At 38.9% G+C, this 12,021-nt stretch overlaps 1 protein-coding gene across 2 annotated transcripts in view; it reads right to left on the minus strand.

Moving 5' to 3' along the window:
• LOC121303624 (astrotactin-2-like) overlaps positions 1 to 12,021 on the minus strand; it is a 728,767-nt gene that overhangs the window by 337,870 nt on the left and 378,876 nt on the right. The gene's annotated exons all lie outside the window — the stretch shown is intronic.

Below are 12,021 nucleotides of genomic sequence, written 5' to 3' on the forward strand. Positions count from 1 at the left end.
TGATCGATTTCGGGTAGCTGAGAGAGAGGCGGTTCCAATGAAGACCCCCTGGCGAGGCTGGGTATGAAGAAGAGGAGGAACACTCAAAGCATGGCACAGACTGCTGAAGATTTAGGCGTAGCCTGCAATAAGTGTCCCTACCTTGCCTTCCTGATGCTGCATACTATATTTTTCCTGGCCATTGCTGTACTTAAACACCCCTAAACATGCAGCACAATTTAATAAGCACAAATTCCTTTTCTACCCGTTTATTGCAACGGATATGTAGCAGTAGTGAGGAGTCCTGTGAACTCCAAGAGCACGGCTTTAAAGTCAGTCTTGTACAACACGGACACAGCAAGGTGGGGTATGCTGAGAAGGTGTTGACTTAATAGGGACCCATGCTGCTGTTCTTCACATATTTTAATGTAGATAAAAACACAGGACTCTGCTCACAAAGCTTACTGAATAAAAGATCTGATCAGTTTCATGAATATCAAACATTATTAATTTCCCAAAGTAAAATTAAACTTAAAACATGTTGTAAAATCACTTAGGTAACTAAAATGTATTTTTACCAGATTTTATCAACATGGCTTTTTTCCTTCAGCTAGAATTCTGTCAAATGTGAACATTTGGGTTATAGTCAGCATATGGGTTTATGGGATGAACAAAAACATGTGTCATATTTTTAACATATTAGGTAACACATTATGTTAAGTGACTCTAATGGCTGTGTGATATAATTGTGTACTTACATATATCATGTAAAAAGATGTATATGTTAAATGCATTGTAAATACACAGTACAGACACAATGTAAAGTGCTATCAGATATTAATAGGTGCAATATAGGAAAGGAAATGTACTTTAACAATAGATAGCACTTGGGCTTACATGTTATTTTAGTTACAGTACACAATGGAAGAGATAAACAATGATAGAGATATGTCATTGTAATGGCAACCTGTCAACACAAGCAGTTTGATTTATCGATTACTGCTAGCTAGCCTGCTTTTGTCAAGCACACATCATTGTAAGAAAACCTGTGTCCAACTACAGTTGTATGACAATATATAGACTGTTATATATATATATATATATATATATATATATATATATATATATTATATATATATATATATATATATATATATATATATATATAGACTGTAATTTCCCTAGTTATAATATACATGACTGACAAATTTCCTAGTCTGACAGTTATATATACCATCTATATACAGGTATATGTCAAATATATATTTCGATAGACAAATTTTTCTAGTCTGACATATATATGACTGACAAAAGGGAGAAAAAATTTCATATACTGACTGTTTAAAGGGATTGGACTGTTATATATACTGACTGTTTAAAGGGATCGGACTGTTATATATACTGACTATTTAAAAGGATCAGATTGCAATATATACTGACTGTTTAAAGGGATCGGACTGTTATATATACTGACTGTTTAAAGGGATTGGACTGTTATATATACTGACTGTTTAAAGGGATCGGACTGTTATATATACTGACTATTTAAAAGGATCAGATTGCAATATATACTGACTCTTTAAAGGGATCGGTCTGTTATATATACTGACTGTTTAAAGGGATCGGACTGTTATATATACTGACTGTTTAAAGGGATCGGACTGTTATATATACTGACTGTATTTAACACTAGCACCGCCATAGCCGCTTTTTGAAAGGCTTTTGCAATTCAAATGTAAGTATCTCCTCATATATGAATATCTTGTGCATGTCAGTTCTTAAGTGTTACTAAATATTTGAATGAAATACTCATACAATGTTTCAGCTGCAGAATTGTAAAAATGAATAAGTTATAAGCACTTGCTTCTTCAACCTCCAGACCGACAGTTTATGCGGCAAATCAATTTAATATAGCCGACAATTTAGTCTGGGCTTTGTAATAAAATCAAAGTCATTATGAAATAATGTATTATATACTCTTGTCAAGTGCTGAAACTCTAATGAAAGTCATTCTGCACATTATATATTATTATTATTATTTATTTTATTATCAGTTGTTACAAAATATACACATTGAATCACAATATAGTGTGATATAGCTACGTTACTTACAGGTGTAAAAAAATTAAAAAATGTGCTTACTCTAAGGTCTCTGCACAAATCAGTGACCATCGGGACTGATGGTAAATGAAAGCCAGAGACTGTTGCATTTTACAATGCAACGAAGTACGATGCGGATACTGGATCAAATGGCACGGCTGTATTCTGTCAAAGGTGGTACTCACAGGTAGTCTGTGGTTGTTTTTTATAGTAATTTGGACCTGGCAACCATCAACTCTTTGGTTTTGTACAAGGATGCACCGGCAACACAATCACTTGGAGGGACTTCATTTTGCAGCTAGTCCTGGAGCTACGACAGAAACATTTTGATAAGAGAAATGAAAGCCGGCTGGCAAATGCCCTTCAACCTTCAGCCAGCGCTGCGCCCACTGGCACACAGAATAAAATAGAATGCCAGGTTGCTAAATGCAATAAAAACAGAAAATTGTGAAAATATAGTCTGTGGCAAATGCACTGGTGCGGCGGTTGCATGTAATCTAGGCGGTTCTAGTGTTAAAGGGATCAGACTGTTATATATATATACTGACTGTTTAAATTGATCAGACTGTTTTAACGCAAAATCTGATTTCAACACTTAGATAACAATTTCATGGACAGGATATTCAATTGCTTCTCAACATTTCTTTCAGGAAGGTTAAATGGATATTGTGTTCTAGTTTTTCTAAGTCAATCTTCATTGTCTCAAGCGAGGCTTCCTTTTGATGTACTATGAAGCCTTTGTATATTTATAATTCTTTGTGAGTTTGACTGATAATGTCTTGTCTTGCACTACACTATGCCTCCAGTAATCAGAGCTTCGACTGGTTTGGACAGATACGGAGGTAAATTGTCTATGTTTCTTTTCACCAATGTGACCGAATAAAATACTTTAAGTATTAAGCTGAAGTATAATACTTACAGACACTGATAGTGCACCCTCATACCTCACTGTTACAGACCCTGATAGAGCACCTTCATACCTCTCTGTTAGACCCTGATAGTGCACCCTCATACCTCACTGTTACAGACCCTGATAGAGCACCTTCATACCTCTCTGTTAGACCCTGATAGTGCACCCTCATACCTCCCTGTTACAGACCCTGATAGTGCACTCTCATACCTCCCTGTTACAGAATCTGATAGTGCACCTTCATACCTCTCTGTTAGACCCTGAGAGTGCACCCTCATACCTCCCTGTTACAGACCCTGACAGTGCACCCTCATACCTCCCTGTTACAGACCCTGATACTGCACCTTCATACCTCTCTGTTAGACCCTGATAGTGCACCCTCATATTTCCTGGTTAGACCCTGATAGTGCACCCTCATACCTCCCTGTTACAGACCCTGATAGTGCACCTTCATACCTCCCTGTTACAGACCATGATACTGCACCTCCACACCTCTCTGTTAGACCCTGATAGTGCACCCTCATATTTCCTGGTTAGACCCTGATAGTGCACCCTCATACCTCCCTGTTACAGACCCTGATAGTGCACCTTCATACCTCCCTGTTACAGACCATGATACTGCACCTCCACACCTCTCTGTTAGACCCTGATAGTGCAGCCTCATACCTCCCTGTTACAGACCATGATACTGCACCTTCATACCTCTCTGTTAGACCCTGATAGTGCACCCTCATACTTCCCTGTTAGACCCTGATAGTGTACCTCATACATCCCTGTTACAGACCCTGATAGTGCTCTGATGCCTGTTTGTGACACTGTAACATGTTCTTATATCATTGCTTCAGAAATATCTGAAATACCTTTTTTTTTTTTTTTAGATTCCTTTCAGCAAGTAATTGGTTCTCTGACAATGGTGTCTGGTGTCCAGGTGCAATCACAGATGGGAATTATGTAATGTAGTCATTCACCCATAATAAGACACATTTGGTCCATTTCCAGTTATTAGCAGCACATTCATTTGGTAAAAGTAAGTAAGCACGCTGCATTTATCCAATCAGTTCAATTTTCCGTATGAACAGCTGTTTACTTCAAAGGAATGCAAAGTGAAATTGTAGTTCACACATATTGAAAATTGAAGAACTAATCTTTTTTTTTTTACAGTGTTCCCATTTATCCCCATATAGTGAATACACTATTGTCTGCCCTGCTTACAGGGCAAAATGCAATTTGTTCAAAATCAACCAGTTCATAATTTACTGGGTCTTCAACTGATTACCCAATCTGCCCTTCCAATGCCACCAAGGGGGCTATGGCAAGACTATCAATGTACAGAGCACACCGGGCCTTTCAAACACAACCTGCTAGATTGAGACTCACTTTATTCTTGTGTATCCTTGGGTCATTCAATTGAATTATATTTCCTTGGGGAAAGTAAAACAGCAACTCAATTCCAAGCTTGCCTTTGGGCCTCTGAAATTTCAGCTTATTAACCAACCAGCTGCTGCCTCTAATGGTTAATCCCACTTGCAGCACACCCTGCAGCTGCCCTTGTACTGTCCATGCATCTCCTTTGAATATCCCGCCCAATGAGTTCAGGACCTCCCCTTTAGTTATATTTCCCTGCAATAGCATAGGACAGACAAGTGTCTTTATATCTGTGAATGCCAGCACTGTCTGGTGTACAGCATTGTGCTGCCAGCTAAACAGCTAAACAGGGAGATCACTAGATGGTGCTGGCTCCTATTTCTACAAAGATTTGCTCCCAAACTCAGGAAACAGAAACTTAACATTGACCGATCCAACAATACTGTAATTATCTGTAATCAGAACCACAGAACTCCCCCCCCCCCCCCCCCCCCCCCCCGACAAAACTAAGAATTACATTTGAAACCACTTACTCTTTGGGAATAATGCTTCTCTTGTCTTTGTTAACAACTAAAGCAATGCACATCTCCTGAAATATATGCTTCATTGCTATCGTCAATAGCAACCAACTTGCATGATACCTCTTCCTCATTAAAGTAATACATTAGTTTATTGACATATTTTTCCTTTCTCGGATCATTTGGGCACAATAACCCCTCAGCACTTCCCACTGTACAGATGGCTCATAGCGGTACGTTGTCATTATGTTAGTTCAAAGAGCAATCTAATTTCAATAGGTACAAAACCGTTTCTCAACATTCCTTTCAAGAAGGTTAAATGGATATGGTGTTATAGTTTTTCTAAATCTATCTTCATTGTCTCGAGCGCTGCTTCCTTTTGATGTACTATGAAGCCTTTGCGTATATATTTATAATTCATTGTGAGTTTGACTGGCAATGTCTTATCTTGTCTTGCACTGCACTATGCCTCCAGTAATCAGAGATTTGACTGGTTTTGACAACGGCAGAGGCAAATTAGCTTTCAGGATAAACGGCAGAAGAAACAGCAACATAACCTTCTAACAAATTGAGTTTCTGTTTCTTTTCACCAATATGACTGTGCTAGCAGTCCATGGAAGGAACTATTTATCACCTGATTTGCAATTTGAAATGAGTTTGTTCAAGGTCCTTTTATGTGTACATCCAAAACCTGAGAGAAGAGGTTATTAAAATGCCAGGCCGACAGGCTGGTAATTGAAAGTTAAATAAGAGACGCCAGCTGTTAGACTACAGTACAACACAACACTCTGACAGGCTCTCTGAACCCAAACTGAGTGACAACCATGACTTTAATCCACCTTTCCTTCTGCCTCTTACTGACAGCAGCAAAATCACAGGTCGTTTTTTTGTGTTAGTAATAGCTGCACGGGCAAAGGCACATTTTCTTGCTAGTTTTATACCATTAAATGATTTGTTCTTTTAAGAACTGTTTCTGTTGCTGTTTTATTTCTTTTGGATATAGATTTTGAAAGGCAATGCTAGAGATCCAGCACTCAGATGCAGCTCAGCATGAAGTGACGGGACACAGCACTGCCATTTTTTTATATGGCAGAGCTTTTCAAAGTATTTTGTTTGAGACTCTGTTTTGAATCGAGACTCCGAACTGAAAACTGTGGAAAAGGCAAATAACAAAGAAGAAAGAGAAATCTCACTATAATCTGTAAGGAAAGAGTTATTGAAAACATTGTAACTACTAAACTGTGACTGAGAGTGCAAGTTGTAAACATGCTGTTATGTTGGCAATGTGTGCTGCTAGAATGTTTTATTGCCTGAGAAAGGGGCAACGCAATGAGCAGAACTGACCTCAACCTGACCTGGTGCAAGCAAGAATTTTCTGGTCAAAATTTTACTGACACATAGAGATAATCCAGCAAGTATTTGCATGCATGGAGTGTAAAAACTTTCTAAAACAGCAGGCACTAGGAAATGCATTTGAGAAGCATCAGTATCCTCCATGAACAGACACCAGCACCTTCTCCCATGCTTCTTCCAGACATTGGTAACTGATAACATTGCTTAGCTTCTGTTAATGACTAGCGGCCTCAGTATTGTGTCTAATGATAATGATTAAGCTATAAAAGTGTTACTTTTTATTATTGGAATCAATAAAGGAAACTTGTTGAATTCTGTTTAAATCCTTGCTGTATGCGCTCCTTCACACTGAAATACATACATAATGATGTTTCCTTACCGGTCAATGCAAGAGTTTAAGTGATTTATGTATATAGAGTTGATTCAAGTGACTGACCTGCTTAATACGTCGATTGTGCTGCTATTTGCAGATGGAAGGAACAGAATAGCGATTGCTAAGTACATTTTAATGCTTGTTTGCCGATATAACTACATCAGCTGGTTGAAGTAATTCATTTTCTACAGTGTTCAGAGCTATAGATTGAAGAGAATTTTGATAGTGTGTAAACTGGACCAGTTCTAGACCTGCAAGGAGGTATAAATTGGCAAACAGTGTCTTAGAACGCCAGACATTCTAAGCGCCAGCCAGTCGAAGGGCCACATGTCCAAGGGCAGTCTGAGCTGTGGCAGTCAGAGTGAGGACAAGTGGAGCGAAGACTTTTTCCAAATCTCTCCCAGTAGCTACCAGAGGCCTCATTCCCACCCTGACACATAATGTCTGGATCCCCTGGAAAAAGCTTGCTCACTCTTTCTCCTCTCCTAGAATGAACACTGGTAAGTACTTGCTTCAGATACCACTACTAACTCCCTCTCCCCTGTACTGCCTGCTACAAACTGTACATTCTCCTTCCTAAATTGACATTCTCTGACAAACAAATCTCTGCTTCTCAATGAACTTATAACTGATACTAATCTTGATATTCTCTGTCTAGCTGAAACCTGGCACTCTGTAAATGATAACCACTCAATAAATCTATCCACACCAAATGGCTACTTGCTCTTTGACAAGCCACGCCTTACTGGTAGAGGTGGGGGCACTGCTGTTACTGCTAACTCTGTGCTTGCCACCTCAACTCTCTCTATGCCAGTCTTCTCTTCCTTTGAGCATCTCGCTATCAAGCTCCCCTCTCCCATGTCCCTCACCCTTGCTGTTATCAATCGTCCACCAAAGAATAAGCTTTTATTGCTGAGTTCTCGCAATTCATTTTCCTAATCTGCACTTCAACTGACAAAAATCTACTCCTAGGTGATTTCAACATCTATGTCAATTGCCTTCTTCTCCTCTAATGACCGACTTTATCACGCTCCTGGACTCTCTTGGACTCTCTCAATCTGTCAATATTCCCACCAGGGATGCACTGAATACAAGTTTTTGAGATTCGGCCAAATACGGAATCCATCTCAAAAGATTCGGCTGAATACCGAATCTACAAAAACTGTCAAGAAAAACTGAAGGAAACTGTTGAATGAAAAACAGACTGGCAGCTACTAACAAGGGACATGCACAATCTACTGTTTTGAGCCTTTTAGTTCATATTATTTTTATTACTGAATGGAAATATATCTCTGAGTAAGATTTCAGTTTGTCACTTACACAATTTACTGTTAACACCCTCCCCCCACAATAGAAAAGTCAAAATACAGAACCGTTTACTTTACCTTTACAAGAAAGGAGAGTTGCATCTTTGCCATAACCCATTAATTTCTTTAATGACATTTCTGTGTCACCTGATATGGGAGTAGGGTTGCCAACAGGCTCCAGCTCCTCTTGACTCGACTACTGCAACTCTCAATATGGTGGTCTCCTGGCACGCAACATAAACCGATTGCAGCTGGTTCAAAATACTGCTGCTAGGATCCTTACCAGATGTAAAAAACAAGATCACATTACCTCCTGTCTTGCCCAGCTGCATTGGCTACCTGTAAATTCAGGATTACTTTCAAAATATCTAAATTGCTATTTCAGGTTTTTCACTCCATCTTATTTATATGATTCCTTATGTCACAAGCATCCACAATGTTTAGAATTCACATCCTAGCCCTGTATTTAATGTAATATGCCTGTATTTAATGCATTTGCATTGTTTTTGTACCTTTGTATTTAATTTACTATACCCTGTATTTCACTGTTTTTAATGTATTATGCATTATTATAATATTGTCTAGAGGTATCACAAGGCCTGTCTCTCACTGCGACAATGAAAGACCATGTTTCTGTACATTACATTGTTGTTTTACAATGTCTAGGGTCCTATGGGCAATCATTATGGACCCCAGTTTGAGAACCCCTGCACTATGGCGTGGTATAGTCTGTAAAACAAAATAACCAAACAGTTTGCATCACAAGTCAGGCTGCTCAGGTTCATAAAAAGTAAGAGCACTGATTTTGAAGAGAAGACTCTTTTAAAACTTACGTTTTTACAGCATCCTCAAAATGTACTACTGTGGCCTCCTGTTCTCTTTGTAATGCTTCAGCCTCTTTTAAAATGCAATAAAAAATGAATATTTGTATTCACATGTCCTGGGTCATTACCCATCTGGGACATTGCTCCCAAACCAATTTCACAGCCCAGCATCCAGACTTCTTCAGTGTCATTGAAGGCTGTTGCTGTCTAAATGTCACATTTCCATGTGTATGTTTAAATAAGAGTCCCCCTACAAGCTCTGCTATTCTTAGAACAGAAGCACAGCAGCTGTGCTTGTATTTAGATGTGCAGCAGGAGGCTTGGGCTGTTCTGTAAACCATTACAGATGGGCAGGACTGAGAAACGATTGGAAGAAGTGTTCCAGTTTGTTAATGATCCAGGATATGTGAATGAAAATACAAGACAGTAGAGTGAGGAAGGTTGTTTTCAAAGGAGATCCACTGGAGGATAGTGCTGTACGCCATTATTTAAACAGTTTTTTTTTTTTTTTCTGCACATCTGTTTTTCCATTCGACTGAGTATTTTCTAAAGCTGTAGAAAACCAGGCGGGAATCAATCACGCTTTCTTTTTGGCAGAATATATAATGAGCTAAGAATCTGTGTCTATTTTCCAAAGCGGTGGATAATTTAAACTTCCATCTGTAAGATTTCCACCTGCTTCAGAATGGTCATTACAACTATCCACCAGCACAAAAAGAGTGACAGCATTTCAAATCAAGTGACCCTGACTTTCAACATAGATCCTGGTAGCAGCTGCTATGATTGAGGAAGCACAAAACAATCCCAGTTTTTGCATTTGGAAGCAGTGGAGCTGGAACAATTTCTATAGTGGGGTGTTGAAAACCACTGAACAAAAACTGGAACCCCTGTATATGGAAGCCATGCAATCAGTTGCTGTTATGTTAAAAGTGCTCATAAAATGAAGCAGCATCAACATGTTTATCTATTGAAGGGAAACACATGCTTTAACCACAGCCCTTGCTACATTGTTACAGCATGCTTATCATAAAATGTTTAGAGTAAACATAGAAAAGTAGCGTGTACTGTGAGGATCGACTTAAATACTACAATTTAGACATGCTTACTTGTTGTTTTTACTATACATGATTTAAAGAGAATAACTATACCATGTAAATCTCTTTGTAATGCTTGACATTAAACTGTTAAGCAGGGACAAGTAAACTTTGTATAAAAAATGCTCAAGCAGTTCTGGGTTAAAATTCTGAGCCTTCACCCTTAATTACTGTCTGCTGATTCTGAAAATCCTGGTTATATTCCAGCCATGAATTTGTATTCAGTGGCTGAGTGAGTAGTAGCCCAATATGAATGGCTTTTCTTCTTTGGACTGTGCAGAAAGCAAGAAGACCGGTTCAGTATTCATAAGGAATAGCAAGCATGTTATGCGCTGCTCCTTCCCATCTGAAACTCAAGACATGCTGCCCCACATGCGTGCAGTACAAACGCTCTCAGACACACTGTATGAAGGAATGCCCCAGTGATTAAAACACTATAGGCTCACAGGGTTTGGTATCTGGTTATTTGCTTTATTCTTTGCACTTCACACAGAGTTGTGCTTTATGTCTAATGCTGTACTTGAAAGGCGCATTTCCATTTAAATAACATCTTCACAATGCACTGAATGACTGTTTTGAAATTTTGACCTTCTTCTCATTTTCAATCCGTTGTTTTTACCATCTGCATCCCAGCCAAACTGTATCATTTCCAGAGTGTGTCAGTGTTTTAAGGGCTTTGCTACTTTGATTTCCGAGGAACTACAAATGAAATTGAAAACATTGTGTTTGCCCTGAATGCGCTATGAAGGAAACAATGCGCTCGAAGCTCCTGAATGTTCAGTGGGATAGATATCAAAGCACAGACCTGGCCAGCTTTGTATCTGCAGAGGATTACAGCAGAACACTTTAAAGTTTCAAGTCTTTCCTCTGAAGCTTTATTTCCATGTTACTCTAAATCGCTCGGATACATTCAGAACAAGTGGGATATTCGCTAGGATGCCTTCCACATTGTTAATGCAAACACTGGCACACATCCTAATGCCACTGCCGCTATCCAGTTCTTGTTATCTTTAATAATAGTTTTTTTGTCTAGTTTTAATACTGCCAACAACTGGCATGGATCTTTATCATTCCTTCATACTATCCTTCAGGGAAAGAACATGACTACATGTCCAAACCACTTATACCTGCCAGTTTAGTTTATCCTTGAACAGTAACTGGCAGTATATGCTGTATGGAGTTTTTTCAAAGCTGTTTGGCTACAGGTTCCTTGATTTTAAGCTAGCAGTGCAGCTCTGTATACCCACTTCAGTGTTACCCATCCCCACGTGCTGCTACAGCTGTTTAAATAGAGTTACCCGTCCCTACAGCTGCTACAGATGTTTAAATATAATGTTACCCGTCCCCACATGCTGCTACAGCTTTTTAAATAATGTACCTGTAATTGTTCTTTTCATTGTGAACATCCTGCCAACTTTTTACACTTAGAACTTTAAAGTCTGTTTCAAAGCTCTTATCAAAATGGCCCCTCTGGTGCACTGGGATTTGAGATCTGTCCCCTAAATCACTGCAGGAAGAGCGATAACAAAAACCCCATAACAACAAGAATACCTTGACAATGTGACTGCTAGCACTGAGGGCTATGTAAAAAACAGAGCGATACACCACTTGCATCTAGACGGTTTCTATAGCCTTCAGCTAAGTATATTTTGCTGGCCTGTCGTGTGTACAGACTCAAAGGAAATTCTTTGTCTGGAAGGTATAATACAATGCATTATTTTGAGCTCCTAAACTGTAAATATTGTAAGCGGTGATGCAAACTCCTAATCAATGTGGAGTTCATTAAACTGTAGCAAGGTTGACAAGGAGGATGCCAAACAAAACCACTGCACAGGTATGTCCCCTGCTAGCCGTTACCATCATTACCATTCAATACCATTCAACTCTTCTCTCTGGAAATCAATGAACACCTGATATCTGTCTCCCTATACCTGTATATCTCTGCCCCTTGAGGATATTAAGCATACAAATACAACATTTTATATATATATATATATGTGTGTGTGTGTGTGTGTGTGTGTGTGTATGTAAGGTATAAACCACGTTAGGCCATGCGGTTCCCATGATATATACTATGCCTGGGCTGGTGATAAGGTCCGATAAATATCAAATATTTCCAAAATAATGCTGTACTAAAGCAATAGTAATATATTTTCAACAATGTTAATGAAATGCATGCTGTAGTCCTGAACCCACAT

This window comes from Polyodon spathula, chromosome 34 (genome assembly GCF_017654505.1).
Source record: "Polyodon spathula isolate WHYD16114869_AA chromosome 34, ASM1765450v1, whole genome shotgun sequence".
In the NCBI taxonomy this organism is placed as follows: Eukaryota; Metazoa; Chordata; class Actinopteri; order Acipenseriformes; family Polyodontidae; genus Polyodon; species Polyodon spathula.